This window comes from Mus pahari, chromosome 21 (assembly GCF_900095145.1).
Source record: "Mus pahari chromosome 21, PAHARI_EIJ_v1.1, whole genome shotgun sequence".
Classification (NCBI taxonomy): Eukaryota; Metazoa; Chordata; class Mammalia; order Rodentia; family Muridae; genus Mus; species Mus pahari.
The window spans coordinates 38066705-38091869 of NC_034610.1; the positions used below are offsets into that span (position 1 = coordinate 38066705).

Genomic DNA, 25165 nt, shown 5'->3' on the forward strand with positions numbered 1-25165 from the left:
CTTGCTTCCATAGGAGTCTCCCAGCTCCATCCAGTGGTTGGCTGTGGGTGTCTGTATCTGAGTCAACTGCAGGGTGGAGCCTTTCAGAGGACCACATGCTAGGCTCTTTTCTGCAAGCATAACAGAGCATCATTAATAGTGTCAGGGATGGGTGCTTGCCCATGGGATGGGTCTCCTGTTGGGCTGGTTATTGGTTGGCCATTTCCTCAGTCTCTGCGTTTCTTGCAGATTTGTGGGTGGGTGGGTGGGTGGTCCTATCACTCTCTTTGGGTTCCTGCTGGGACACAGGAGATATGGAGAAGATTCTTGCCACACGTCAGATCAAGTAGCTGTAGGTCTCGACACTCACCGTGCACTTCACTTGCTGTGAGAACACTGTAAAACTTGCCTTTTCTAAGCCCCTTTTCTCATTAAAATGTCCTAACATGGAAATTTACAGGTGTTTAAATAGCTAGTTGCCCACAAATGTCTCATTTTTCTATAAAAATCATAGCCTGATACCTGTGTGATGTAGGTAAGGCCGTATCCCCAATTGGTTTTCTCTGTTGTTTAAATTAGTTTATGTGCAAGGAAAAGTATTCATAAGGCCACATGTCATAGTCCAATAAAATTTGTGTCTTTCTCCCTGGGGGGATACACTTAAGAAGGCTGGGGAAATGTAGTGCTAGCTATGAGAAAGGATCATGTCTAAGCATACAAGGTGAGCCATATACCCTAAAGAAACATCAGTCTGACGTGACAAAAGTAGGTGCCCAGGACCCAAAAGCCACATTCAAGAAATGAAGGTGAAAAGAATTCTAAAATGTTTGTGGGGCAGGAGATTTCCTTTCGTAGAGTCTCTGTCCAGATGGGGAAATGGAGGTAGGATGGTAATTTGGGCTTTGCCATATAGCATTTGACTATGGGAAGACTTGAGGTGGAGCCTAGTAAGTCATAGGCATAAAGCTTTAGTCAGTGCATGAGAGCCACAGGAGTAAGTGGTGGCAAGATGCCACCAGTGCGGGACAGCTTTTCCCATTCGTGATGAATAGTTGAAGCAATGCTTTCTCTTTTGTGTGGAAAGCCTTCCTCAAAGGCAAGGCACAGGATACCTCTACTGAGGTAAAGGTCCTAGGCTCCAGAGAACCTGCACCTTTAAAGGCCGACCAGACTCCCTAAGAAGAGAAAGCCTCTTTGTCATCAATGTAGGACACGTTGGTGACTGCATCTGGTGGCAAAGGCTTGCCTGTTGGTCCCACTTGAGGCTCAGCTGTCCCCACTGGGACGCTTGGATTCCTCTCTGTCCTTTGTTCCGTCTCTGCAGTCTCATTTTTTGGGGATCAGGATAAAGCCTCACCTCTCAGAGTGTGCAAGCTGTGGAATCTTTCTGTGGGGGAGTTAGATCTGGGTGCCTGTGAACACTTAACCAGAAACATTTTGGCATTATTGTGTTGTTTGCTGGTCAGAGCTCATCACTCATCAAAAGCACCAAAAAGAACATGAAATGTTCTTGGAATTCTGGGGAAATGTCCCATCCCGAGGTTGAGAGGAAAAATAGAATTCTTTAGGTACTAAGAGGTGGGGAGTGGTGGAGGCCAAAGAGAAGGCAGTAATAGGAGGGGTTGTTTATAGAATTCTCAAGTCTTATCAGGTTTTATTTATTCACAGGACACTGAGGGTGTTCTGCGCTAATCCCTACATAGGACAGTGACCCAGACATGGAAACTTGTCTCAGAGTTCATTGGGAGTCAGGGATCAAGGGCCTCACTATGATTACAGCATAACCCAGGAAGGCAGAAAGGATGTGAGGTCTGCCTCATTTGGAGAAGAGCCTGGGAGGGTCACTGAGAGAAACAAGACTGTGGAAATCTGAAGGGTGTGCTCTGAGGTGTCTCACTATGATGGCCACGCAGAGATGCTGGGATCAGTTGGTCTGGGGTATTGGGTTAGAGACCAGAATTTAACATGAGAAGAAAGTATTTTAGCAGCTGTGAGGAAATAGAATAGTCATGGGACAAGGGATTTGGTGCAATCAGGTCAATGTTTGAGTTTGAGACAGAGGGGAAGAGGGTCCAAGAGAATGATGGCATTATAGGTGCACTCTTTGTTTAGGACTCCAGAGGTCAGGTTATGAGAGTTAGTGTAACACCCGCTCATGAAATACTTTCCCCTAATCTGTTACTATCTCTTTGGCTCAGTATCTGTGTGCTTTCTGCAGAAAAGAAATCTACTGGATATTTCTGTTGATTCAAATCGGTATGTTCCTGACTTCACTGGATCATCTGAAAATGCTATTTCAGATAGATTGATTTGAAGGTTCCTAGCCTTCAGAGTAATCCTAACTACTTCGTGTAGCCTACAGTTTAATGACATGCCTCTTCATAAAACTGTAGAAATCACCATTTTCATAGGACTTCAGGATTTACCAAGACTTTCAACAAACAGTCTTGTTAAATTCTTACAAAGACCATCTGGAAGACGGGATAGGCATTGCTGTGTCCTCTCTCCCATTTATAACTGTTATGATAGAGGATCAGACAAGTTAAATAAGTTAGATAACATACCTAGAGCATCACGGTGCAGGCGAGGTAGAGCCAATAATAGATATCAGGTCTTCTGAGGTCAAGTTCAAGGGGTTTTTGTAGCACCGTGGTCTCAGCTTGCCTGGAAGCCCTGTCTCTGAACCTAGACTTTTAAAAAATTGGGATGTGGAGATGCGGTGCCTTTGGTTCCAGCAACACCGCAGGGAAAGCTCTCTGCGTTCCCCAAGGTCTCCGCTGTCACCGCTCAGAAGCTGTGATCTATGACTGTCAGCTGAAGCATAGTCCCCAGCTGATTTTCTCTTAGATTGGGAAAAGCCTGTTTCCTGCCAGCACATCTCGAGAAGCACAGAAAACACCGTGTGCTTCTCTGATGGCATCCTCATTTAGAACAAGCAGACTGCTCTACCCTGCCTGCGCATTGGCTTTTGGACAGTTTTGGCCATGGCCAGGACCAGTTTTTCCCTTCCTAAACTCTTGAGGAAGGCGTGCCAGGAAATCAGGAGTTTTACCTAGGGGGGACTCTAGGTCTCAATACTAGTTTCAGACTGTATGCTTAGCTATTCATGGCCACTGTGCACATGTTACTATCCGCTTAGACACAGGTGGTTTGGGGGAAGTATGGCGTACAGAAGGGTGCAGAACAATGGCTTGAAACACGCATTTATAATCAGGAGTATTTATTAGCAGCGCAGTGATCAATGCACCTGTGTTAGCATAATCTACCAGCATACTCTATCAAGTTTCTCATTTGGGTTTTGGCAGGGTTTCTTTGGAGTCAATTTACTGCCTCGGCAGTTTAAATGATAAAAGTTTGCCTGATAATTAATTGGAGTCTCAGCAGCAATCTCTCTAATCCCGTAAAGGCTGGTGAAAGGACTGTGTGCATGGGAATTATATGACATACCTCAAGAGGGCTGCAGTGCCTAAATCTACACAGATGTTCCCATTTCCCAACCGGGCAGCGGTTTGGGTATGTCTTTCGCATCTATTGGTGTTGGGTGGGCTTCTATGACCAAGAGACACATCTTTGTAATGACAAACACTGGGGCAGAGATGTCTTCCTACCTTTACAAGCCTGTGCTGTAATCCTCATAGCTTTCTGACCCCAGGGAGTGATGTTTTCCACCTGGGAACAATTGTATAGTCCTCCAGGAGGCTGAGGAGTATATTTCTTAATTCTTATACTTTCAAGTTTTGGAATGAAAGGATCCATAAATATTTGGTGATTGGATCCAAGAGTCTCAACTACCAAACTAGACTCTTTTCTCTTTATTTTCTCTAATGTTACCAAAGGTATCATGATTCACAATGCTTTGAAATGAGTTACAATTTGGACACTGGTAGAAAGGCATTTTAGGGAGGTAATAGTATGTAAATTTCAAATACCACCGAGTAGATATGTTCCTGAAGCTGGACTTAAATTCTGGACTTTTAGTGGTACATTATTTAACACAAAAAACAACTCACTGAAGTAATAACTAGAGATATTGGTGTAGGTAGTCACAATAATTTCTTCACTGGGCTCATTGTGAATAATAGTGACATTATAAATGGAATGAAGAAGACATTTTGGAAGAGTAGACATAATATGCCTTCTGAGTTTGTCACTGTATACATTGCATAGTAAGTTGAAAGATGAGAAGGACATTATTAATAGAACCCGCTCATAACGTATGACAGTAAGGATTAAGAAACAGACCGAGCGGACCCTTGGGTGGATAGCATTGAACTTATAAAAGACCTCATGTGGCATAGCTTAAGACAGAATCCTTCAGAAGTGCCAAGCCCTCTGTATTTCTCTATTCTTCCCTCCTTGCTCTTGGCATGGCTGCAGGTACTTGAAACCTTTTTGACTTTATCTGGCATTGTGATTTTTCAGAGCTGTTTGGTGGTGGCCTGTTCATCGTCCTAGTCCCCAACTAACGCAGCCTCACTTTAGCATGCCAAATGCCAAACACCTGTACTTTTTCTAGCTCAAATCGATCTCGTTTACCACTGCTTGACAAGTCTTGCGACTCTCCATTTGCAATTGTCCTTCTTACTCAGAATCCTTGAGGGGGCTCCATACTGTTCTCAGTGTAGGGGATCACTTAGACTCATAGAATCCACTCAGGAGGTGGAAGGCAGTGGCCTGGGTGTCCATTCCTGTGGCCCCTTATTTGCCTTGTTCTTCACAGTGCTTCTCATTTGCATGATGTCACTGCCACTCATTCCGCAGTCACCATCCATCATGACCAAATGACCACCCATAGCCATTCTTTCTTCCATTCAACTCCGCACTTAGAGTAGCTGACCACCACAGTGAAACCGTCCGGTCCCTTAGCTTCTGGGACGTTGATGAGGCCTTTCTCCCTCCGGCCTCCTGGTTCTCCTTCCTCCCCCAGCCCTAAGCATTGCAGCCACCTAGGGTTCCATGCTAAGTCCCCTTATTTACCTAACTCTCCTAGCAGCATGTGCTAGCCAAGTTAGAATGTGGTTTCACATATCTCAAGTTGCTAACTGTCAAAGTTTTATCTCTATGAATAGATTTTCTTGTGAGTTCCCAACCTGTATACTTGCTGAACGTGAGCAATTGGCCAGACAAAAGGGAAGGGTAGATGTCTCTCTGACCAGCTCTGCTCCCCACAAGACGTTCTTTCTAGCCAATAGAATAATTACACATACTACCTGTGTTCAAGTCACAATTATAACTACAAATCCATTTTTTTAAATGTCTTTCTCTGTGTGGATATGTGTGTGTGTGTGTGTGTGTGTGTGTGTGTGTGTGTGTGTATTGAGTGTATATGTCCACATGCATGCGGGAGCCAGATAATTTCAGTTGGTCCAATCTGGAACTCTATCCATCTCCTTTGCGAACACATTTTCCATTGGCCTGGACCTTACCAATTGGGCTAGACTGGCTGGCCATCCAGCTCCTGGAATTTAGTTGTCTCCTCAGCACTGAGATTGCAAATGTGTGCTACCATGTTCTGACTTTTTAATGTAGGTTCTGGAGATGAGGCTTGGCTCTTCATGCTTAAAAGACAAGCAGTTTACTGACAGAGCTGTCTCCCAGCCCGAAATTCATTCTTGAGTCTTCTCCTTTCTTATAACCCAGATGAAGTCTTTCTGGATCTTTCTACAGAGTAAATGTTGTGTGGTGGAACTTTGCCTTGTCAGTAAAGGCTGTGAATTAATGGCCAAGTTTGCTTCAAAAGATGTTCACTGTCACTCATGATTCTGTGTTCCCCCAAAGTAACCTGAGAAATAAAATTGTTTCTATATCTATCTATCATATCTGTCCGCCCGCCCACCCGTCAGTCTGTCCATCCATCCATCCATCCATCCATCCATCCATCCATCCATCCATCCATCCATTCATTCATCTCCCCCATTACACTGTTTTAGCCCTTCAAATAAAATCCAGGCTGTTCCCATGGTGACAGGTCCCATGGAGATGGGTCTGCCCTTCTCAGGGCTCATAGCTCTCCTGCCCCATACCCTATTAAGCTCTCACCATATGGCTCCTTTCCATTCCTTAAGTTTGCTATGTTTGTTCCTGTTTGGTCTTTGCAGTGAACTGCTTTTCTTTTATGCGATCCTCTTCACTTTCATCTGTTCAGGCGTGGCTTCCCCTTTTTAAAATCTCAACTCAAATGCAGTTTCACACTGGCCATTTGTGACTCAAGTTTGAACAGATTCCTCGTATCCTCAGTTTGCCCTTAAAAGTTCTCATTGTATATAGTCCTTGTCCATAGCGCTACACAAGGGCATTTTCATGTAGATATAGTGTACATTGAGTACATTCCCATATCTCCTGTTCTTCTACTACCTCCCCTCCACCCCACTGTACCCCTTGTTTCCTTATTTATATATGCACGGATATATATATATATATATATATATATATATATATATATATGCATATATATGTGTGTGTATATGTATGCATGCATATATGTGTGTATATGTAGGTATATATATATATGTATATATGTGTGTATATGTATAAATGTATATATGTTTATGTATGTGTATATATGTTTATGTATGTATATACATCTATGTATATATATGTATGTGTATGTATGTATATATGTGTATGTATGTATGTATGTATGTATGTATGCATATATGTCAGTCAGGTGTCCTGACATGCTATACTTAGCATCTGTATCTCAGGACCCTGCAGAGAGCTCCCTGGGGGAGTGGGCACTTACTTGAGGTTGACTCACTCACCTACTTGAGCCTGCTCTTTTATCCAAGAGGGAGGTGTTGGGCAGGTGACCTCAGTGACCTCAGACACTGCCCTGCTTAGTCAGTTTTAATACTTACCTCACCCCCGAGTCCCTGACCTATCCAGTTGACCTTTGTTCCTATAAATGGACCATGTTTATTCAGCTTTGCAGGCCTGTGGCTCCTTTTCCTGAGTGGTCTTCCTCTTCTTTGCTCTTGGCCACATTCCCTAGATGTTTCTTTCTCCTTCTTCAACGTAACTCCATCAGGCTAACCTCAAACTCTTCATCCCTCTGCCTCAGTCTTCACAGAGCTAGAATTACAAGCTGCCATCAGCTCCATCAACTTCTTTTCTCTTTTTTTAAAAAGATTTATTTATTTTATGTATATGATTAAACCATTGCTCTCTTCAGACACACCAGAAGATGGCATCAGATCCCATTACAGATGGTTGTGAGCCACCATGTGGTTGCTGGGAATTGAACTCAGGACCTCTGGAAGAGCAGTTGATGCTCTTAAGCAATGAGCCCCTCAGCGGTTTTCTCTTAAGAGCTCTTGTTTAAGTCATTTCCTTAGATGCTTTGATGCACACTGTAGCTCACAGTCACAGCCCCAGGGATGGCCACAGAAGTCCTGAGGACACTGCATACTTCATGATTTGATGGTAAGCCTATGCTTTCACCGAAAACACAAATTTTAGGATACTAAGAACGTTTGCCTATTTACTAGCTTATATGGAACAAAACCTTTAATAAGCAGCAGCCAGAATTGGTATATCTCTAAGAAGCCTGAACTGGAGAAAAGTCTGGAAATTTACATAAATGATGATGTAGTTTTTTTGTAGAGATGTGAGGATGAGAAGCTGGAGAGGTGACTCGATGATTAAGAGTGCTGCCTGCTCATACAGTGGACTGGGGTTTGATTCCCAGCACCCACATGGTGGCCCACAAGTGTCTATAACTCCAGTCCTAGGGGATCCAATGTCCTCTCTTTGCTTCCATAGTCACTAGGCATGCCCGTGGTACACCGACTTACAAGCAAGCAAGATATCCATATACATTTTTAAAAAGTAGAAGCTTTTGCTGTAAATGTTGATTCTGTGTGGAACATATTCATGGACAGTGGAAAGGGAAACAGGTATTGTTTCTCTAATTAACTGGGGTCAAAACTCGAGTTGGGCTTTAGTTTGGTCCACTCTGTTCAGGTGTTTGGAATTTGAAGACGCTCTATGAAAATTTCCCTCCTCCACACTTTGAATACCCTCTTCCTGCTTACAGTCAGAACAGCTTGCTCCTCTTAATGGCGAGTGGCCAACCGTGTGTCGTGGGTAGATATAAGTGGTGTGTGTTCTCCCATTCCAGGCTGAAGTCCTGAACTCTGCTTAAGGCTTGATGACTGAAATATTCTGGAAGCATATTTATTTTATATCGATGCTGCTTTATTATTTAGAAACTTTCCTGAAAATTGCCCTGGGCCTGGATAAAAACGAGAATTGGGGAATCACAGACTTGTTTGTCTCTGTTATGAGGACCTAGCGCTGTGAGGTCTGACCTAATTCACTGGACACAAATGGTGTGAGTCTCCCCTTCTAGAATGTCTGGAAAATGTGTGCTTCAAGTTAGGAGTCACCATCAATCCCCTTCCCAAGATAACTCTTCAAATATTTCAATCAAGTCTAAGAAAGAAGCATTTTGATGACATGAAAGGTACCCAGGTGCTGTCATTGTAAATAATAGCCTACCCCAGCATGTGCTGTTTTATGTAACTCGGTTTTCTTTTGATTTAGTGGATCCTGTGGATTAAACCCAGAGCCGTGTAGCAGCTAAGAGCCCCACTACAGAGCTATGTCCTCAGCTTAACCACCTTTACTGAGGGTATCCATTTATTTTAGTTGAAAAAAAATTAAAGGATATTTACTTTTGTAAATATCTTGCTTGAATTTGAAGAAAATAAATGTAAAGAATTTCTAGAAGGTTCTGTGGTTTAGTGTGGCAAGTTGTGGAGTACCTGTCAGGTTCACTGCTGTGTATTGGTGGCCTGGCACTTGGTTCTGTGTTCCCATGAAGTGTCCTCTTGCCCAGGTCCCAGCTGTATGGAGATACATACATGGGTTGTGTAAGACTTTACAATTGCCCCTGTACTTTCTTTCTGTGTAAGAAGCATTCCTCGTATGGAACTAAGGGACATTTCTTGGTGCGTGTGTCCTATGTTTGTTCTTGTGACCTAGTTAAAACCCTGTGGAGAAATAAGACCTGTATAAAACTGGGACCGAAGACCTCAAGAATATAGGCATGTAGGGTAGTGATGTGATTGGTGGGGGCGCAGTCAAAAAGGGTGGTGACCGCTGGGATGATACACTGAAACAATGGGATTCGCTAAGAAACGACAGGATTCGGAGAGGAGTCTTTGTCTTTAAGTAATGATTTGAATGACATTTAAATGAGGATGGACTTTGATACTCTCTTCCTGGTGAGCTCACTGGTTTCTCACCCACCATTTGCTAGAGAAGAGAAGGATGCATAGATTCTTATTTTATAATGAAATCACTTGCCGCCATCCATTTTGATGAGTTTTTTTTCCTTCTCTCTCGTTCTCTCGATCGCTTCCCTTTTCTCTTGCTAGCAGCTGTCTGGCTTATCCTTTGTTTTGAGTTCGTCATAACTGTTTAGGGAAAATAGTTGCTTTATGGGTGTGCTTTCAAAGCCTCGTTGTCTGTGACATATGGGACGTTCCTTGTGTTACTCAGATTAGGTAAAACTTAGTCAAAAGCAGATTAATTACCAAGCCATCCGTAAATAATTAACCACTGTCTTGTTCCCAAGTTATATACTCACTGGGTTAGAAATGATTTCTCAAACTATCGAAGATAAGGGAGATTATTCCTGGCTTCACTGTGTCCCCATCTTTAATGACTGGAAGCATGGGAGACGACATCAGCTGATTCCTACGCTGGTCCAGCCACTCAATCAAACCACTTCCTGGGGTTTTCTCCCATAGTGGAAGGGGTTCAGAGAATACCACAGTCACTGCGAGTTACTCTGGGTCTGAATGCCAGGGGACTGTAAAGTTCAGGAGGAACATTGATTGCAGGGCTGTTAAATCTGGGCCCCTCCTTTGCTACGTACGACACAGAGTATCTTTCAACTCTAGCTATAAAAGAACATTTTTTTTTTTTTTTTTTTTTTTTTAGGTCTGGCATGGTGTTGCATGTCCCAGAGCACCCTCCATTGCAGAACTCAGGAGGCAGAGGCAGGCAGATCTCAGAGTTCAAGCCAGACTGAACTGCATTCTGAGTTACAGGCCAGTCCTGACTGAGTATAGTGAGACTCTGCATTAAAAAAAACAAACAAAAGAAAAAAAAACGTTTACTATATGCTAAGAGTCGAAGAGCCTAATTTGTATGATCTAAACAGTCAGTGCTTTTCCTAAGTCTGAACTGTGTGCAAAGTTCTTTTAAGTCTGGTAGACAGTAGCAAAGAGAGGCACCATGGCTGGCAGCAAGGGCTGGTAGAGATACAGATGAATGGTGGAGATGAAGGGGGAGGATAGGGTGTTAATGCACACATATGTCTCAGCCTCTTAGAAGTATGTTTCTTTTGAGATTGATTTTTCAACTTCTATTTTATGTAGGATGTTCCTTAAGGTTAATTTCGAAGTTGATTTGTAATGTAAAAATACAAATAGCATTTTGTTTATACAGCTTTCTTTTTATTCTATTGTCTTCCTTAAAATAAAATATTGGAAAATTAGCTTAGAATTGTAAGATATATGTTGTTTTCTGGTCCTTTAGAATGTACAAAGGAGCATTCTTTTGGTTCTAAAATAAGCAACTAAGGGTTTGGATTAAAAAAATTGTTTCTTTTTTGAATGATATTTTTTAATAAATAAATTGTGTGTGTGTGTGTGTGTGTGTGTGCGTGCACGTTTGTGCTTTTGTGTTCATGTGTATTTGTGGAAGTCAGAGGATAATTTGTCAAAGTTGGTTCTCTCCTTCTACTCCATAGGTCTGGGATTCAACTCTGGTCATTGGGTTTGTCAATAGGCTCTTTACCTGTGGAGTCACCACACCAGCCCACTTCATTGTTTTTTTCTAGCACTTGGCTTGGGATTTCGTCCTCCTTTTTCCCATGGCTCGATGCTACACTCTTTGGTAGGGAGAAGATGCTGAGATTAGTGTATGTGAGAGCTTTGTGTGAGCCGGAGGGGGTGAATGAGCAAGCAGGCGTTCCGATGGCCACGGTTGGCCCTGTTTTCACACATGGAATCACCACTACAAACACATCTGTCATTCCCCTCAGAGGTGATCGGGAGAATACCGATGGGATGGGCACGGTCAATCATCTTGACCCTGACAGAGGATGCACCAATAAGCAAATGATTTCACTGGTTCTGCCAGTGTCTGGATGGAGAAAATGGAGAAGTGTGGGTGATGGAGATGGAGGGAGATGCTGAGCACGTCTCTATTGAACGCCCTGCACTTGACCGATGTTCCTGTAAGGCTCACTTCACACTGATCAGTGTTTGGTTTTTGGATTCACTTTTATTTTATTTTTTAAATGGGGTGTTATTCTTCACTGCCGTGAAGAACATAGGATGTAGAATTTATGATGGCTCGATCACTCCTCATCTTGGTCCCCTTCCTTATATCCAAGTGAGGACTGGGACAATTTGTAATCTCTCTGCTCAGCTTTCAAAGGCTAGGGTCAGATGGTTGTTACATGTGAGGGTGGTTATGACACTTGGGGCATCGGGTGTTTGGTGTGGGTGGCAAGAGAACACGCTGTTCTCTGCTCCTGTGCCCTATGCTGCTCTACGCCTCAGTCTAGTTCTGGTTTTATTTTGATGAAGTTTCCTTGAGGATCTGCCTTTTCCCGTTTCCAGCTCTTTTATTTTGAAACAAGATCTCACGTGTATCGTGTAGCCAAGGATGACCTTGAACTCCTGAACCTCCCACCTCTACCTGTCAAGTGCTAGGATTGCAGGTGTAACCCCCTGTCCTGGAGAAAATCTGTTCTTTGAGAGGAAAACCAAGGCAAGAGGTTGGTGAGAATGAAGATGTCATGGAAGCTTAGAGAAAGAGGGGGAACTCTATCATAACCTTCTGAGGGAAATGACAACCAAACAGCCACAAAATCTAAAAACCCACATAAAACAAAATATACTCTCTACCCACTAGCACTTGCTTGACACTTTGGGCTACATCAGTTTTATTGACTCCTCATGACAGCTTATACTCTGCAGATATGAGGTGGTGTACCAGAATCGGTTAGTGACTGGCTCACAGACTGTTGGCCTGTGAGTTGGACAGGGAGAACAGCGAGGATGACACCCTGGGTTCAGGCTTGCATTTCCTTCATCCCAGTTCACAGAACCTGCTCTGCCACATGGCAGACTGGGTGCAGAATCCTCACGGAGAGCTGGGAGTCCTGTCCTGCAGCAGATGCAGGTGACTGCGTGGGCCTCTGAGCCCTTCCCTCCTGTAAGATTTGAAATGAGAATCCACAGCTGCAAGGACTGGCCTGGCCACTGCTGCTTGAGGATTGTCAGGGTCTCTTTCCAGTTCTGGCCTCTCAGGACAACTTGTGTTCACTCTCTGTGAAATGCCACTTAACATCATTGTCACTTTGGTACAAAGAGTCAGTGTTGTCTCTGTTTGTCTGTGTGTGTATGTGCGCGTGTGCACATAAGCATGTTTGTGTGTGAGTGTGCAGGTATATATGTGTGTGTGTGCATCTGTGTACACATAGCCACATGTGTGTGCATGCATGTGTGCAAGAATATATGTGAGTGTGTACGTGCAGATGTGTACATGAGTGTGTGTGTGTGTGTGTGTGTGTGTGTGTGTGTGTGTGTGTGTGTGTTTAAGCAGAAGGACAGCCTCCAGTATTATTCTTAGGTGTCATCTACCTTTTTGATTTTTAATCAGAGCCCCTCAAATTTAACTGGAAGTTAGAAACCTGGCTAAGGTGATTGGCCCCAAGTCCCAGCGATCCCTTTTTTTAATTCTGAGTACTGGGTTTATAAGCACAGTGTTGGCTTTCTTTATTCATGGTTCCTGGGGATTGAAATGGGGTCCTTGAACTTACAGGGGAGGCACTACATGGAGTGTACTGTCCTCCTAGTTCCTGTCAATCTTTTATTCTTGCTGTGAAGATAATGAGCCTACACTTAGTGGCTTAACATATGTTATGAAAGATTGCAGACGGACACACTTTTGGGGGGTAACTGTGTGAGTAAACTGGAAGTTGGGAGTAAATGACTCATGTGCGAACCACCGAGCCTCCCGTTGAACTCATGGGGTCATTTGCTTGTGTGCTAAGTGGAGATCTTAACTTGCCCGAGATGATAGGGCAGTTGTTTGATTTCTCTGTGGGTTCTAAAATAATAAGCAGCAGCAAAAGCTAGATCGTCAGGCTGGGGCTGGAGCTGAGCGTTAGGGTTCAAGTCTTTGGTTAGTGAGAGTCAACCTCCCGTACCCCCAACCCTTAACAGCCTCCAGACCAAAAAACCTGCATTGTCTTGTATGCTGTGTTTATATATCAAATAGGTGAAGAGGTGAGAAACTGATCAGAGAAAGTTCAACATAGAACTTTAGAATTTTTCGAATATTAAAGAGTATATTTAAATGTGGAAGAATTATTTGATACATATCAAAGGGTACCGACTCTGGTAAGGCCCGTGAACACTTCATTTTTCCTACAGAGTTTAGCTGCATAGTTGGTATCTATACAGTTGTCTAACAGCCGGGTTTGTTCTAACTCAGTACAGCCTTGCGTAGCTGTGATGCTGACTTAAGAAAAAGGTTGGCCCTCTTGTACCTCATGTTGCAGAGAAGTCTAAGTGACCCAAAGGCATGACACTGTCAGTGATGTCCATTTCTGAAGTTAGAACTAGGCCAGGGTTTCTCCATTTCCCCATTGTTGACATTTGATTCCAGTGATTCTCTGTTGCAGGGAGCTGTCCTGTGCAGTGTAGGATGTTCAACGATGTCCCTTGTCAGCCAGCTTGTAAAGGCCAGCCGAATTTCCCCTTCCCTGTTAACGATCTCAGACGCATCTCCAGACACTGCTAAGTGTCCCTTAACAAGGTGGAAACTGTCGCTGAAGGTTACTGATGCAGACCTTCCATATTCTATTTAAGTCTAGCTGCCCGTGTTAGTTCACAAATTTGAATAGATATTTATAAGCTCACCAAAAAGGAGATGTTGTACTTATTGAAGCAATATTTGCCAATATTTAAAAAAAAATAAGATAAAAAAATCCAATCTGGGTTGAGAATAAGTGCTTTATAATTAACTCCCAGTTATCAAAAAGAACCCTACCTAATCATAATTTCAACCACTCTGATTGTTCTTTTTCTTTTAAAATATATAGATTCCCTTGATTTGAAGGATTAATACTTTGTTTTCTTTAAAACATCAAGTAGTTGGAAATAATACTGTGATTTGCTATATGTTAAAAGATTTCTCTGGTTAGAACATTCTATATATTCCCCGTGTGTCTCTGAAAAGTTGAATTGCTATTAATGGTGGACACATGTCCTTAAGAATTTGTGCTGAAGACTTGGGTTTTAGGAATTCATTTATAGACTTTGTGGTAGACGCTTTAGCACAAGGTGACATGTAGACTCACCAGGTTATTGACTTTTGGAAGGATGCAGGGAATTCTCTTGGCCCAAGAATGAAGTGGTTGCTCTTTTACAACACATTTTGCTAATGATAAAACAGGCTTTCAGACTTGTGACCTGGGAGTTGAGGCTCTAGCCAATCAGAGGAAGGAACTGACTAGATGGTAAAAGGAAGTATTTGTTCCGTTATTGAAGCACGTGGCCCCTTGCCATCTGTGATAAAGGATTGGATATTGTGCACCCAAAGTCTGCTGCCCTCTTGACCCTCCATCAGTCACCAGCAGGCCTGTGAGGCTGTGTGAGCCAGAGTCTAGTGGCATGGCTATTGTTTGAACGTTGTGTAACTCCCTCGAACGGAAATTACTGACACAGCAGTGTCAGTCAGGGATGTCAGCGTAGTTTTAGATCATGGGCATGGTTTCCTCTCTCTTCCAACGCTGTGCCAGGTTACAGGTATAAAATGGTGAGATGTAGGTCCTGAAGTTTTGTCATATAGATGGGCAACTGAGATATTTCTGGAAACTTGGTTTGTTTGGTAGAGTAATATATGATCTCTCCTATCCCACACTTGAATATGGGATCGCCACTGTAATAAAAACCCCCAGAGCAGAGGTTCTCAGCCTGTGGGTCGAGACCCCTTTGGGGGGTCTCATATCAAGTATCCTGGATATCAGTTATTTACATGACATTGTAACAGTAGCAGCGGTAGAGTTATGAAGTGGCAACTAAACAACTTTATGGTTGGGGTGTCACCAAATATGGACTCTATTAAAGGGATGCAGCGTCAGGAAGGTTGAAAACCACGGCTCTAGAACATCTTCCCGTTGTTGCATGCCGTTCAGACTTCATTAAGACACCAATGACCTAAAAAGTCAGTAGTAACCTATGTGAATTCTTCTGCCCATACACCGTATTTGTTTTTAGTCTGACTTGCTCAGGAAGACTTTATAAGGAGAGCTGTGTTTAATATTCACAGCTCCGTGACATCTAATCTTCGTATTTATGCCGCTTTCTTCGTCGAGTAACGTATCAGCTGCAGCTGTCGCTGACCAGAGCTGCTGCTAAGTGGGTGGATGAAGAGGCAGAGATAGTGGGTTCAGGTTCTGTGTCTCAAAGTAGATCTGTTGCAGTCAATCTGTGCCGATAGCAACTGGCTTGCAGAAGGCGGCTCAGCCGGACACTTCCTTACATTTGTCCAAATATGCAGTCGAGTGGATGCCATAGTGATAAATAACACTGAGACATAGAAGAAAAAAAAACAACTGGATGAATATCTGTGAATGTCAGAACATTACCCTGGGGGAGAATTAAAAACCTCCACCAACACAGCAGAGCTTCGTGTATATTTTTATTTATCATTTTTCTATAAAGACAGCCAAGGGAAAGGGAGTTGATTTTAAGGAAGGCATAGCTACCCTGGGCTTAGTGTTCTCGAACTTTTAACACCATGACCAGCCCCCCCCCCAAAAAAAAAATAAATAAAAAGAGGAAAATGTTTATTCAACTCACACTTGTATGGCACTGCTCATCACCAAAGGAAGTCAGAACAGGAGATCTGACCAGGGCAGGTCCTGGAAACAGGAGCGGATGGGATGGGGAGGCTATGGAGGGGTGCTGCTCACTGGCTTGTTCCTCCTGGCTTGCTCAGCCTGCTTTCTTATAGAACCAAGGGCCACCAGTTAAGGGCTGGCCCCACCCATGGTGGGCTGATTCCCCTTCATATTAATTATTAATTAGGAAAATGCCTGATAGCTGGATCTTATGGAGGCGTTTTCTCAATTGAGGTTCCCTCCTTTCTAGCCTGTGTCAAGTTGACATAGGACTAGCCAGCACAGTCTCTTCCACCCAGTCCTTTCGTCATTACCATTAACTATGAGCTACTTCCTACTTTGAGGATTGCTATAGTGTGTGTGTGTGTGTGTGTGTGTGTGTGTGTCCCCTTGCTACAGATACACAAGCAGAGGAGTTTGAGCTGAAGTGAGAGTTAGTCCTTCCTCCATTTTACATGAAGACTTCACCCCACAAGCCAAGTTTCGGGCACTGTTCACTGATACCTGTGTCCTGGGGGCTGGAAGAAGGATGGAAAGTTGCATATGACTGAGCATCTCCTGACTTAGGACTGTGCTGGATAATTTCCTTACAGACAGTATCTCCTGAGCGCTTACTGCATGCCAGGCAGAAGGGCTGACAGATATTAAGCTAATGTGAACCTGTTTTGTTCAACAGCTGGCTTTTGAAGTAGTTACTTTTACCAACCCTGTTTTCCCCCTGGCTTCTCAGAAATATGTATGCATGTATGCTTTGCCCAAGGTTTTGTTCCAGTTCATTAGGGGCAGAGCCAGGAGGTCCAGCTTACAACGTATCTCTCATATCCTCTGACTTCTATCACACCCGTGGCAAAATACGTGTTTTCTTCATCATAGAACTTTACAGGTGAGGAATTGACCTCTGGAGAGGTTTACTGTTATCAGGGTCCGATTTCCCCAATAGTTAGTTCGCTTTTCACCATGGGAACAGAGGTTGTCCTGGAAAAGCTCAAGAGTTGTAGCAGTAGGGATGTCTGGCTCCCTCCTCATGAGGATGGAAAAGGTTTTGAAGAAGCCCACAGTGGCGCTTCATATATACTAAGGCAGTAGAGCCTTGCTTGTGGAACCCGTGAACCCCTTTCTGGTTCAGCCACATCTCAACAGCGATTCTGTCTTTATTGAGGCGCCTCTTGATTTCATTAGACACTTTTCGGCGTACCCGGCTGTGCCATTCTGTTTATGAATCTTTGAAGTGTGCACATTAAAAAAGTAATTAGATTGCCGTTATAATTTATAGTATGCCTGAAGTCAAATCACCTGGTTTAACCGTTAGAAACAAGAGGTGGTAGATTCATGTGCATTTATAAAACATTACTATATTAATTACATAGGGATTTTGAACTCGGTGAAAGAAATAATTAGTGAATCTTTTAAAAAAGTTCCCTTTTCTGTTAATTTCAGTTTAATAACTCATCGTCTTCATTAATGACATGAGTAATGTCTTTTCAAAATGAAATTAAGATTTTTTTCTTATTTTCAGTAGATGTTTACTGTGATATTCCAATTGGATTAATGAACCCCCGTCTCATACCCTAACAACATATATATTTATAAAAATAAACAGCTGAATTTGAGTCAGGTGGCTACCTGAGCAGCCCACAGCTCCTGGCTTAGCAATAATTGCAGCCTACTAGAGGACTACTTCATTCACTGGAAACTGGATTTTTTGTTTTTGTTTTTTTGTTTTTGTTTTTAAATTTAATTTTGCCTTTATTTTTTATTTTATTATTTATTTATTTTGTTATTTATTTACTATTAATTCAATTTACATGCCCATATCAGACTTCCTCGACACCCAGTACCCTCTCATGAAGTTCCTCCCCCTTCCTCCACCCCTTTCTCCTTTGAGAAGGGGGAGTCCCCCTCTTACATCACCCCCCTCTCTCTTCCACATAAGTCACTGCAGGACTAGGAGCATCCTCTCCTGCTAAGGACAGTTCAGGTGGCCCTGTTAGGGGAACGGGATCCACAGGCAGGCAACAGATTCAGGGACAGTCCCCGCTCCAGCTGTTGGGGGAACCTGCGAGATTTTATTTTATTTTATTTTTTGAAGCAGCAAAGGTTATCAAGATACTCCGTTGTTATTAGAGAATAAAAAGTGGTGACAGCGAGAGTAAAATTCACAAATAAACCATGTTCACAATTTGTTGAAGGAATCTTAATTTTGAAGATTCCATAATCTGTTCTGTGCGTCAGCGCAGACAGATGGATCTAGATAATGTCTAGGGTGTGAGCACTGATGACTTGGGAGGTAACACGCATGTGCAGGTGTATCAACTCTTACAGGGTTAGGGCCTCCAAGAATACAGCAGTGAAGGGTGTGGAGTGGAGGTCTCATAGCGTGATGGGTGGGAGTGGAGGTCTGCTTTTCGCTGTGTTTTCCTGTCATTTGGTGGGAGGTGATGAGCTGAACTCGATTTCTGAAAGAAACAATGTTAAAAGAGAAGAATGGGGCAGTAGAGAGGGGAATTGGGGCGTTTAATTGAGATACTCCATAGCAAACTCATATACAACCTGCATAAAAGCCATTGTCATCTGCACAGTCTAGTCCTTTCTGCTCCTCTGTAGGCTTGTAAATGCCTTGCTTATAAAACATTTTTCTTAACTGGCCTTTATTATTTTTGTTAAGTCATAAAAGCTGACCTGTGATCTATATGGAGTTTTAGAGTAGTGATGTAGCCGTAGCCTGATTGGCCGATCCTTTGGACCAATGCATTCTGAAGAGCAAGCTGTGAACCTGGGGACTACCTCTGCTGTAGGGAACAGCATCTCTCTTAGGCCAGGGCTTCTGAAACAGTTCTACTTGCAGCCCTGGCTATAGGGACATATAAAATGGGTGCACAAATTAAACCTTTACTGACAATAAACCATAAAGAAATTTCTTTTTAAGCATTTATTTAATACCCATGCAATTTTTTATCATTGCTTTATGTAGGGGTGTATGTTGTAATCCTAGCACTTGCAAGGTGGAGCAGGAAGGTCAGGAGTTCAAGGCCAGTCTGGGTTATGTATTATTTATGAGGCTAACCTGGGCTATATCAGACCCTGTTTTAAACAAAATCAATAGATTAAAAATGAATGATTAAAGATAAAACAAATTTGTACTTTGAGATGGATGGGTTTATTTATTTTTACATAAATAATTAAATCTTAACTGAATATTTGCTATTTCCAGACATAGAACATAATTAACATTTTCAGAGTTAATCAATATTTTAATTTTATAATTGCCAATGCTGATGACTGTTATATATAAATACCTAGTATAAAATGTTTATATGTATAAATAATACCTGGTATAAAACACCTAGTATAAGATGTTTATAGCTTTTAAAGAAATATGTTGGACATTTTATCCCAATTCCAACACCAAACTTGGAACTGTTTTTAATGATCCAAGTCAGCACCTCAAACTNAAAAAAAAAAAAAAAAAAAAAAATCAAATATTCTAAAGCAATCCAATTCAAAGGAACGCTCATTAGATAGATACTTGCATATTGAGAAACGATGGTAGGAAAATATTAAAATTCCTTGTTTTACTATAATTAACTCATGTTTCTATAAGAGCACAAATCTTTGTGTATATAGTAAGAACACTGAACTCTAGAACAGACAGTAGCGTGAAGTCTGAGCCAGTGTGTTTTGACACCCTTTTTTGGCATTGTATGATGTAAGAGCATAGAGTACAAAGTGTATGTGTCATGAGTTCAGAAGCGAGGCTGCTGTGAACCAGTGAGATGCCACACTTGGGAGTATTGCCACGAGCGCCTTGTCTCTACCACACATTTGATCTTGAATTCAGTTATGGTCCTGGAGCTTCAGAAAACCTTTTTCCATTGCTAAAATTTTCACGACCACTGTATGGGGTTGTGACCCACAGTTTAAGAAGCTAAGTCCTGAGCTCCTTCTGGAATTGGAAGGGGACCTTGAGGCTCCGAAGGCCCACTATAGGCTGGTGAAGGCGGAGGCGGAGGCGGAGGCGGAGGGGAGGCAGCATAGTTGGAGTGAGTGAGGTTAAGCTTTAGTTCAGGCTGCAGAGCTAGAGAGTAGGGGAGGAGGCAGAAGAGGAGAACACTCAGCTAGGCTAGCAGAAACTAAAGAAACACCCCCGGAGGCCATTGCCACTCCAGCCCCCACAACCGCAGCCCTTTCTCTGGTCTGGCTTACTGGGTGGCCTTTTCAAGGAAGGGGGCAAAGGTAAATGACTCAGGTTTAATTTGAAAATTGTTAACATACATGTAGCTCTCAGTACAGCCCTCCTTTCTGGTGGCATAATCCTACCCCCTCCCTGGGATCAAGCTGTATAAGATCACTGGGATGAGATTTAAGTGAAAAGGGCAATTCTAGGTATGTTTTTAAGGACCCGGGGAACTCTGGATAGTTCTTGAGTCACCGCTACTGGAATGTGAAGCCTCCCATAGAAGGACCCATGTGTTGTTCCTTATGGGATTCAAGTCTGTGTCAGAGATGGAGACAGGGCAAGGACCTCAAAATGTTCGGCAGGCAAAAGCATGCAGAAGCCAAATCTCAATAGAAAGCGCTCGTCTTAACTTTCACCCAAATTTTATGAATCCAAAAGTTTTTTTAGAAAAGTTCCAATAGGAAACTTTAAGTACTGTCTCCTTGTGGTCGGCTCTTTAAAATCCTGCCGGAAAGCAGACACTCCTTCTCATGATTGCCGTGTCTTTCTGCAGCTGTCCTGGGTGGCCATCTGTTCCCTCAGGTGGACTGAGTGTTAATCTCCACTCAGGCCACCGTCCTGTCTTGTCTGCTCTGCTTGCTCACCCCTTCTCTCTTAGGATCCCTCTTTGAAATGGAATCCTTTCCTAAACAGAAGTTCCACACACCAAGTGGTATCTATTTATAATCTACAAGTGTGGGACTGGCAACTTAGAACTTAGATGATCTGAGACTGTGGAACGGGGCAGGACTCAATTTTAAGGGCTGTTAATTGAGGACTTGGAAGGAAACATACCTGGGTTTTCTTCAAAGTATGTCTTCATTACATTTGAGCAACAACCGATAGAAAAAAAAATGGGCATATATGTTAAAAAAAAACAGAACACATCAAATCAAGAGCTGGAGACAGAGCTCATTTAGTAAAATTCTACCATGCAAACATCAGGACCTGGATTGGATCTCCAGCATCCACACACAAGCCAGATTTGGTAGTATGAGCCTCTAGTACCGGTGCTAAAGACGCAGAGGCAGGAGGATGCCTGGAGTTCAGTGGCCAGCAAGGCAGTCTAGACAAACCAGGGAACTCTCCAGTTCCAAAGAGAGACCCAACCACAAAAAAATAGGAGTGGTTTCTGAGGAATGACATACGATGGTGTCCTCTGGCTTGGATACTCCTTCATATTCACATACACCACCACCACCACCATCTCCACCACAACCAGTAACAACAACAACAGCAGCAGCAGCAACGATGACAACAACAACAGCAACAGAGCGCTCCAACGAGGCAAACCCCAACTCTTGTTTGAAGGGGGCTGTTTTCCTGACCCTGTGGATGTCCACAAGTGATGCCCATTTTGCCTGACCAGTCCTGTGGCTTGCATCCACTTCGCGGAGTGCTTTTGTGTCAGATTTGGTTTGCTGGGTCATGCTTTTCTTTTCACTCATAAGCTGGTTTCCTCAAGTTTCAGTTCCATGTGAGCAATTGGCATCTCACAAGTGAGCCATGGGAGTCGTCATCGGAAGGCCATTCTAACCGATGTCAGTGAATGGGGCAGACTTGCCCGGTAGCACGGAAGGCAGTGATCGGGCTCACTGACGAGCACAGAAGTAGACGAGCACAGAAGTAGACGCTATCATCTGCCCATTACTGTCCTCTGAGAATTGGGTTCAGCATTTGAATGCTTGAGTTTGGTTGCCTAATGTTTGAGTTTGGTAACTAATTGGTAGGTGGTTCCTTTATGGCCTTTGCCAGTTAGCAGACGTATGCAAATGGAGTCCTCACAGAGTTTCACTTTCCTTCAAAATACAGCCAAGTCTTCTATGAAATGGCGGGTAACAACTTCTGTTTCTCTTATTCACGTTTCAGAAATTGTCAAGAGTAGATCCTACTTAACTGTCAGTGATAGAAGTCCCAGACATGGACAGGTCATAGAATGTCATGAGTATGAGCAGTTAAAAAAATCCCTGAGGCGGGCAGGAAGTACTACATATTTATCCACACAAAGGGCCTATTTCACATTGTTTCTCTTCTTGGTCGTGATTAACGTGAGTGGGCGTCACTCAGAATCAATGTGTGTGTTTTGATTGAGACCTAGGTTTTTTTTTTATCCATTTAAAAGAATTACAGAAGATTGGAAAGACTAGAACCCATTCTCCTTTAAAGTAACTTAGAAGGCGAAACCTGTCTTCACTTTCTCTAGTGTGTGCTTTTACCAGAATAAAGGTATGTGTGATGTCTGTGTGTATGTCTCTGTGTGTGTCTGTATGTGTTTATCCATGCACATGTCTCTGTCTGTGTGTGTGTGTGCGCGCGCGCGCGCGCGCGCGCTTGCATGTAAGCATGCAAGTGTTTGCGTATCTGTGTGTCTGTGTGTATATATGTCTCTGTGTGTCTGTATATGTGTGTGCACACATGTATGTGAATGTGTGTGCATGTATATATGTGTGCATGTGTGTGTGTTTGTCTGTTTGTATATGTGTGTGCACACATATATGTGAATGGGTGTGCATGTGTATGTATGTGCATGTGTGTGTGTGTGTGTGTGTGTGTGTGTGAGTGTGAGCGTGCATGCACATAGGCCAGAGATTGACGTTTCTCAACACTCTCTACCTTAATTTTTGAGATGGGGTTTCTCAGTGAACCCAGTATTTGTAGAGTAGGCTAGACTTCCTCCATCCCAGGTCTAGATTAGCCAAAATTGTGCTTGACGTCTTATGCAAGTTCTGAAGATTCAAACTGGGATTTTCACTCGCTCCTTCAAAATGAAGATTTTAATTTCCCTTAGAGTCCCCTGTCTTCATTGCCTTTTAAAGAAAAAAATTTAAAGTTTTAAAGAAAAAGTCTTCAAAGTCACAATATTGGATCAAGGAGCTATAGGCAGAAATCTGTTCCTAATTGTGATTTTTTTTTTTCTTCTGGATTTTTTTTTTTTTTTAAAGTGGATTGTGTAGTTTCTGACTCCAAAGCTGTCAGTCAAAAGTGACTTTCCTGTCACAGATCATCCAGTGTTTACTGAGCGGCTGTTGCCCCATGCAACCTCCCAGAGCTCTTGGTCTATGAGAAAGGCAGATGCGAAGGAACCCGCAGGATGAGGGTTTCCAGAGAGGTGCACCAGAATGTAGAGAGAGGAGGGGAGACACAGGTTGTAAGTAGGAGTGGGAGGCCAGAGGCCTGGCTGAGTGCTCAGGAAGTACTCCTCCATTGCTTGTCCTTACCTAGGCTCAGCCTGAGGTGCTGCTGGCTTCAGTGATGCACACGTTCTGTCGAACCCCTCCTCCACCCCCTCCCCCAGGAGGCAGACACAGATCATCCTTCTCATCCACCTGTGTGTGTGTGTGTGTGTGTGTGTGTGTGTGTGTGTGTGTGTGNGNGAGAGAGAGAGAGAGAGAGAGAGAGAGAGAGAGAGAGAGAGAGAGAGAGAGACGGATGCACAAATCAGCTATGAGCTTACATGTGCACACACACGCACAGCACACTGGTAAGTTTGTGGGGGGGTCTGGGAGGAAGTGACCTTAGAGCAGGGTCCTGACTGAGGTGGTGGGGTCAAGCAGAGCAGCCATGCTGTTTTGTACCTTAAACATGTCCTTAAACATCCCTGAAGAAAGAAAACAGTGTTTCCCAGTGAGGGGGAAAGGACGGATGCTTCTCCATGGTTGGCATTTCAGACTTGCTTTTTTTTTTTTTTTAACAGATTCGTAACTATTTTTTAACCAGACTCTTAACTGTGGGATTTGCTTCGCAAACCTGAGTTGCAATTCCACTTGCAAGTGGTCTTCTCCCCGAAACTGCCATTTCTGGTGTCAGCTACAAGGACCTAGCACACAGAGCTTGCCGTACCTCCCTAGCTCAGGCCCAGGCCCAAGGGCAGCTTTCTGAGGTAGTTGAGGCTGGGGTGGGGGTGGGGGTGGGGAAGCTCTTGCCTAACGCCTAATCCCCAAATCCTGTCTCAGCAAAGGTGAGGCCTTGGCTTGGAATGGACAAACCCCACCTGAAATTAAACTAGAGTTTCAATATATATACACTACCCATGATTGTGTTTACAGCATCTAATCTTCAGCAATTAAAGAGACGAAGTGTGGGCGGGGTAAAAAATAGCAATACCCACATTCTGAAGTCTTTGAGAAAAACAGGAAACTAGTCTTTTATAACCAGTGATGCCCAGAACTGGTTATTGCAAAGAGCTTGTTTTCCTAATGTGATGTGGTCAGCCCAGCTGTGCCAGAAGTTGAATTCTGCTCATTATGACGGGCGTCTGTGGATTCCTTTAGCTGACAAACCTATAGACAGGCGAGCGTAATTATCAGTGGTAACCTGGTCATTATGGCCGGATGGTGTTTGGGGAAACAATGTGTCCCAGTCCTGAAAGCCTGTGAGAACATACGAAGTAAGAACATTTGACCAACATGGAGTTATTTCCAGGAGTTGTAAATGAACCAGGCCTGTTTGTTGTAAAAGAGCTGATTGAGTTTCTGACTTCTTTATTTTATTTTATTTTACTTTAATTTTTAAGTTGACAGGCAGCACTGGGTGGTAGTATATATATTATTTTGTGACTTGCTCATCAGCCCAAGCTTCCTGTTACAATGTTTTAAACTTCTTGTTGTTGGCACCCAGCGTCTGGTTTCAGTGAGATCAGTTGAGACTTAAAATTGGGGTCAGAAATGACTTTCATCATCCTCAAGGTCACATAGATTCCCCTTGCCTTGGTGGACAGCGTAGATAGAAATGACCTTGGGGAAAAAACGATTTAGGCAATTGTCAGCTAGACTTTTTGGCCTTGCGGACAGTGTAGATTGCTTCAGAACCAAAGCGAGAGGAGAAATCCCCATGGTCCCCACTGCAGTCTTTCACTGGCTTAGTGTCAGACAGGCGGCTTCTCCTCCACTTCCTGCTGTGGGTTCTGGGTCACTGGGGAGCCCATCTCCACCAGCCCTCTCTGCAGACTCCTTCTCCATGGTGGTGTCATCTCAGGGATGAAGGGGGACTAGACTTTTTCAACTGCTTATTGGTTTTCTTTCTTTCTTTCTTTCTTT

The 25165-nt window shown here is 43.2% G+C and overlaps 1 protein-coding gene across 10 annotated transcripts in view; it reads left to right on the forward strand.

Annotated features, from left to right (window-relative positions):
• Hivep2 (human immunodeficiency virus type I enhancer binding protein 2) overlaps positions 1–25165 on the forward strand; it is a 190249-nt gene that overhangs the window by 57462 nt on the left and 107622 nt on the right. Inside the window, exon 1 of one of the 10 annotated variants that reach the window (XM_029532982.1) lies at positions 23831–24009. The exons of the other annotated variants lie outside the window; for them this stretch is intronic. The gene's annotated coding sequence lies outside the window, so the exon portion shown is untranslated. Of the gene's footprint in view, positions 1–23830; positions 24010–25165 lie in introns of those variants that run through there. 10 annotated transcript variants of the gene reach the window in all.